This window comes from Abrus precatorius, unplaced genomic scaffold (genome assembly GCF_003935025.1).
Source record: "Abrus precatorius isolate BTA unplaced genomic scaffold, Abrus_2018 Scaffold3, whole genome shotgun sequence".
NCBI lineage: Eukaryota > Viridiplantae > Streptophyta > Magnoliopsida > Fabales > Fabaceae > Abrus > Abrus precatorius.
In genome coordinates this window covers 21874861-21881751 of record NW_020874373.1, presented here as the reverse complement: position 1 = coordinate 21881751, position 6891 = coordinate 21874861, and the positions used below count along the sequence as shown (strand labels likewise).

General features: G+C 31.9%; 1 pseudogene; it reads left to right on the top strand.

The window, feature by feature from the left end:
• Positions 1-963: 963 nt before the first annotated feature.
• LOC113861664 lies at positions 964-6891 on the top strand (annotated as a pseudogene).

Here is a 6891-nt window from a genome sequence, read left to right as displayed (position 1 = left end):
AGTAGTTTTAATGAGAGAATAAAAAAAAAAAAGAAAAAGAAAATGAATAGATAAAAAAAATTTAAGAATAAGAGATTAAAATGTTTGTTGGTGATAATTTTATAGATTAAAATGTTTTGATAAATGACAATCTTAAAGAATAAAATGAAATGAAAACATATATTATATTAATTTTGTCACATAATCAATTATACATATCTTGACATGTTAACACTTTGTTATTGTTTATTAACACTTTTTAGTCTAGAGATTAAAATGCTCGACTTTGATGAAATTTAGAGACTAATGTGACATTTCTTAAATTTTAAAAATTAAAATATCTAACGCTTACTATTTTAGTGACTAAAATGATGATTTAGTCAATTATATTTATTACACTATTTATCTTTAATATAATGCATGTTTTTAATAAAAAATATTTTAAATATTTAAATTCAATATTGATAATTAAAATTTTAAAGACTAATGGATTAAATTAATAAATTCATCCCTTAATTCTTAATTTGTTTCAATTAGGTTTCATAATTTTTTTTCATTTTAATCTTTAAGTTATAAAAATATTTTTAATAAGTTTTTTAATCAAAATTGTTAACCCTGTTGAAAAATTGCTCTTTATCTTCGAAGAAAATAATTAAAACATTTGTCTAAATATACTATATATTTTTTTTCAAAATTTATGTAGTAAAAGAAGATGAATTATGATTTTTTATATGAATTTAATGTTTTTTACAGGAAAAAAATTATTTAAAATACTTTTAACTTGACATATCGAAATAAAAAAAAATTATAAAAAATTAAAATAAAACAAAAATTAAAAGATTGATTTGCTGATTTAGCCAGACTAATATTAAGTGGGCTCAAATCCCTAATGCAATTGAAAAATTGTACTAGATAATTCGTGGGTATCACTCCGAATTGAAATCCAACCAGATTCTAATTTCTTGAAGTAAATAGAGGAGGATAGAACGAAGAAATATGAAACACAGTCCCTGTAACTGATAACACAATCAAATTTCATGACCGTGTGTGTGTCACCATACAATGATGCCATTCATTCTTTGTTCCTGTAAGTCCCTTTGCTTTCCCAAACACACATCACCTCTTAATCATGCCCACGATTTCACTAACACTTTGTGGAACAAACCACATGCAGCGAACCCCATTAAACCCCCATCTCCAACACCCCAAAATTTTTTCCCTTTTACAAATAAATTCGCAATTTTGGGCACTACCCATGTTCCATTTTGCTCAAGGGATGTGGAATTTGTTGGCTTTTATGGGAACAAGTTATCTAAGGAAACTCTTGTTGATGATAGAAGCCAAGAGCATGAAACTGAAACACTTGAGTTGCTGAATAAACCTTCGCTGATTCCCATTAAAAATGGGTCATCTTCTGAAACTGAATTGCACACAGAAAAAGCTTCCACAGAAGAGGAGGCTTTGGCACCCTTTATGAAGTTTTTGAAAGGGGGTGATTCTGTGTTGGAAGACTCTGATGAAAGAGATGATGAAAATGAAGAAGCTAAGGAGGTTGAAGTTGATGATAAGTACTATGAGCCCAGACCTGGGATTTTGTGGTTGGAGTTGTTGTTTCAGGCAACCAGAACAAGATCAATGTAAATGTGGGAGCAGAGTTACCAGGGACAATGTTGACAAAGGAGGTGCTTCCCTTGTATGGGAATGAGATGGAACACTTGTTATGTGATGTTAACAAGGATGTAGGGAATCTTATGGTTCAGGGGAAGATGGGAATTCTGAAGAATGATGATGCAATAGACACGGTGCCGGTGCCGGGAGGAACTGTTGTTGAGATTGGAACTGTTTTGTTTGCTGAGGTTTTAGGTAGAACACTTGCTGGTAGGCCATTGCTTTCTACCAGAAGGCTTTTCCGCCGGATTGCTTGGCATCGACTGAGGCAGGTTTATCTCCTCCTTTCATTTTTCTTTTTACTTGACTTACATGTTTCTAGTGTGGTGGATAAGGCAACTTTCATGTAGAATTTGTGAGTTGGATGCAATTGCAATAGTTCTTATGACTGCTTAGTTGGAAACTAGGAAGCTTGAATACAATAGAGGACATGACTATGACACTACACCAACAAAAAGAAAGAGCAAATGAAGGAAAGTTATAGGACTTGATGGTTAAGGCTAGAATAGAAGCATAAATCTTAAATTCAAATAAAGACATCACTGTTTCAAAATTCAATGGTAATCATTGTGAACACAATAAAATACTACCATTTATCTAATTACGACATCTCATCCATATTGATACAAAAATTTAAAAGTAAAATAATTCTAGGATGTAGGCTGGGCGTGTTTGACACTGGCACAATAACTTTGACATGTCCTTGGCTCTTTGTTTCCTAGGTTGGAAAGGTTATTATCATATATTGGTAAGGTACGAAAATGTTATAACACATGTATACTTGTATAGTATTTAGTTATAGTCAGCAAGGAATTATGAGATAACAAAAATTGAAAACCATGATCTTGTGCCAGATATTTGTTTTAATCAATTTTAACACCTACAAATACAAATAACTTATTTTGATGATGAGATTTAAATCTTCTGCTTTTAATGTGTTAGACAGTTAAAACAGCTCAATGAACCTATAGAGGTTAGAATCACAGAGTGGAATACTAAGGGCCTGCTGACAAGGATTGAGGTCTGTGTCAATATCGTTAATATTTAATTTCATGTATCGAGTAAATGATTATCTCTTCTTGAATTTGGATCTGCAGGGTTTACGAGCTTTCCTACCTAAGGCTGAGCTTATGAAAAGAGTAAATTGCTCTACTGAATTGAAAGAGAATGTGAGTTTCAGGTTTTCAGTCCTGGAGTTTTCCTCCTAAAATAAATAAAATATAAAATAAAATTTTATTTTTGGAGCTTATGAGCTTCATCTGAATTCTGATACTCTATGATTGTATTATTTGCTAATAAGTGGATTAGCATGTAACAATATTTATAATTCACTGATATGGATAGTGCAATTGGGCTCAATTGAAGTCTTCTGTGGCTTCAGTCTATCTTGCCTGTATTATCTTCCTGTCAATTTTGTTGTTGCTTTCAATTGATTCCATTATCTTTTCAAGCATTAGGCATGTTTGAGCCTTAAGAAAATGGCTGATATTTTAAGTTTTTTAATAACTACTTATTAAATAAGTATCCTAGGAATATTTAACATTTAAGAACATTTTGTTCTGACTATGTATTCAAAACAACGTCTTCTCTAATTGCTTCAGTAAGATCTCTATATTTGGCCTCAGGCTTATATTTTTTTATTTTATTTTGTATTTCTTTTTCAAAAAATGTAAACCAGTCTTTTCAAATTCTTATACTCATAATTCATGGGGGAGTTAAAAATATGAAAAATGGTGATAAAGTTCTACTGCATAAATACTGTAGGATCAGCCTCCTCTCGGTTAATGTATGTAGTTTATTTTTCAAATTCAATTGCTCAGCACATGACATGAAAAATTATTTCTCTACTTAAAAACAACCTTATTTTCCAGTTTCTTAACATCTGGAAAACTATTTTAGTTTGAACATTTGATGTTTCAGTCATTATTCATTGTTTTTAGTCTTCATTTTATTTCCTTAGCCCTTATAACTGTTTGATGATAATCATGTAGATGGGACGTCATATGTATGTACAAATTACTCTAGTAGATGAAGCTAAAAACAATTTGATAATTAGTCAGAAGGAAGCTTGGGTCAGTACTCAAATCTGTCTATTTACTTCTTTATTGTTGCCTAGTTTCAATATTTCAGTATTGGACTTGGATCTTTTAGTTTTGCTTTCTTTTTTTCTTCTTTTGAAATTCATACTGTGATTAATATAATGTTGCAGGAAAAGCTACATCTTCGAGAAGGAACACTTCTAGAAGGGACTGTGAAAAAGATCCTTCCTTATGGAGCTCAAATTATGATAGGAAAAACGAATAGAAGGTGAGTGATATCTGGGGTATAGATTGCTAAGTTGTTATTTATGCTTCCTTTTCCCTGTTGGGTAAGTCAGAACTTTATTCAAAGGATTCATTAGATGCAATTCTTATTTCCAAGGAATTATTCTGTCTGGTGTATTGTTGGATACTTAAATGCTTCCAACTTCCCTGCTTTGATGTTGCCACTTGTGAGAAAAGAAAAGTGAACGCAAGTTGATCCTACATATGGCAGTTAGGAAGATGGAAAACAAACTAGATAATTCATGCACAACAACCTGAATGTTTTTTGTAGGTAAAACCTACTCATTCACCTTTGAAATTGATGAAATTGTGAAGGCCTGCTTAAACTCTAGCAAGATTAAATTGTCCAGTCATTGCAGTTAAACAATTAGGTGAATTACCACTATGTTTGTTGCCCACTTTTAAATATTCCTCCTATAGCAGCATTTGAAACTGTTGAATTGAGTAGACTGTCATAGAAGTATTAATTTGAGTGTTTTCTTTTCTGCCATGCCAAAAAATTCAGTCACCCCTTATGGAGTTTTTCTAGCTGATGTCTTGTGTATTTTAACTTTCAATTTCTTCACACTATTTTGTTTTCAAATTGAGCTCCATGGCTATGTTGATGAAACAATTTTAAACATGCTTAGAAATGTAAGGTGAATCATCATTCCTTGGACGATCACAATTTTTTCTTTCTTACTCCCATGCTTATTATTCTTTTCTTAATACTCATGAGCATTAAGCACATACCTATCCTTTTCGTTTTCTGGAAAGAGTTGCATCATCTGAGATTCTGGCTTGGCTGTTTTGTTGTAAAGTGCTTTACTTTGTCATGCCATTCTCCTTATTATCTTCAACATTTGCATATCTTTGTATATATATAACCTCACATTTAATTTATCATGAGTTTTAATTGTTTAGTTCATCAAGCTGACATTTTTTGGTACCTTCAGTATATATATAACCTGACATTCAAATTAATCTGTTGGATACCTTCAGTGGATTGCTTCATGTTTCAAATATCACTCGAGCTGAGATTACTTCTGTCAGTGACATACTTTCCATTGATGAGAAGGTTAAAGTTCTGGTTGTGAAGTCAGTGACTCCTGATAAAATTTCTTTAAGGTAATAGATTGTTGACTATTGACTTCCATATGTAATTGTGGAGTGTCTTTGGTACTGTTTATTTGGGATATTTAATGAATAAGAATAAAACTTACAAGATAATTAAAAATTAAAAATTAAAATTCCTATTCCTAGCCCTCCCCCTTACGGCACAAGAACTCCTTACAAAGTTAGGCATCACCCAGCCTCAAGAAAAGGTTAAAATAAGGTAACTAAAAAGTTAAAATAAAATTGGGACATATCCACAATGAATAAAAAGAAAGAAAAACACCTGCATTATAAGAGTGCCATGTCTTCAGAGTTCAGAGATATCAAGTGGCTTGAAACCCCATCATCACATGATTTTTTTGGATGCCCTTGGTTTTAAATGGCTCTTTCTTGAACATGCTACAATTCGTTTCTGTTAAAGCCATTCTTGTTTTACAATCGAATTTGGTATTTTAACAAGTTTAGGAAAGAAATGCGTTTAGGTCATGAGAATAGGTCCAAATAAACTAATTATCTTTTGTTTCATGCAAATTAATCAATAAAAAAAAATTCATTGAAAAAGAAAATTTTAACTGGGAAATTATAGTGAAAATACAGGCTGGCTGGAGAATAAGATATCCTCCATGCTGAAATGTTATGTAAAATGGTTTGATACATTTTTGAAAAATGTAGAGACTATTTGGTTTGAAAAAATGTTCTATTTTCACTTTTAATTATAGAAATGACACATTTTCATTTTGTTTTTGGTTTTCAAATATATGTATAGGAAGCAATAAAACAACTATTGTTTCCTATACAAATATTTGAAAATAGGAAACAAAAAGAAAACAAAGTAATGTTTTTGTAATTAAATAAAAAATAAAAATAGAAAACAGTCTCAAACCGAACAGTCTCGTAGTTTTCCGATTTTTAGATCTGGCTTTGCTGCCACACGTAAAAGAAAAGGACCAAAAGATGTGAGCACAATTCCAATACTTAATGATAATTCATGAGTTTGAGTGAGACTCCGAGAGAAGCGAACCTAGTTACCTAATGATACAACTAGGAGAAAAGGATTGAACTATTTGTTCCTTTCGTTCCTTCTATGGGGGTTTCTTGCAAAGTGTGATAAATTAACTTTGTAGTAGTAGAGAGTATTTGGGCTCACTCTGCTGACATTTTATTTGTTCTTTACCAAGAGACATTTTCTTTAACAACCCTTTCTCTCAAAACTAGTGTTATAGAAACATAAGTTCTATAAATTACTGCTGATGTCTATTTGCCTTCTCGGAGTGCAGCATTGCGGACCTTGAAAGTGAACCTGGTCTATTTCTATCAAATAAAGAGGTATATATTCCTTTTCTTTGTATCAAAGGTCTTTGGTTTGAATTAGATTGATCTTGACAAATGCTTGTTTATTTTCTGCCAATAGAGAGTATTTTTGGAGGCTGATATGATGGCAAAGAAATACAGGGAAAAGCTACCTCCTCCTCTTATTACTCAACTACCCCAACCCCTCCCAAACAACACCATGCCTTTTGAAAATGAAGCACTTTATGCTAACTGGAAGTGGTTCAACTTTGAGAAATAATGAAGAAACAGATTAGCGTTGAAAGTAGTTGAAAGCATGAAGTTATTCATGGGCAAGCTTGATTGAGTACTTGACATTGCAAGGAGCACCCACTTCCCAAATAGAGACTTTCCTTCTTAGAAGAAACATTATAAAGCTTTTGATTCAATTTTTATTCTCATGATGAGTTCATTGGCATGGATTGTATAGAGCGCACAACCAATAACGGATGGGGTTCAAAGACATCATCTAAGTGTTATTTGCTTTTATTTTTGT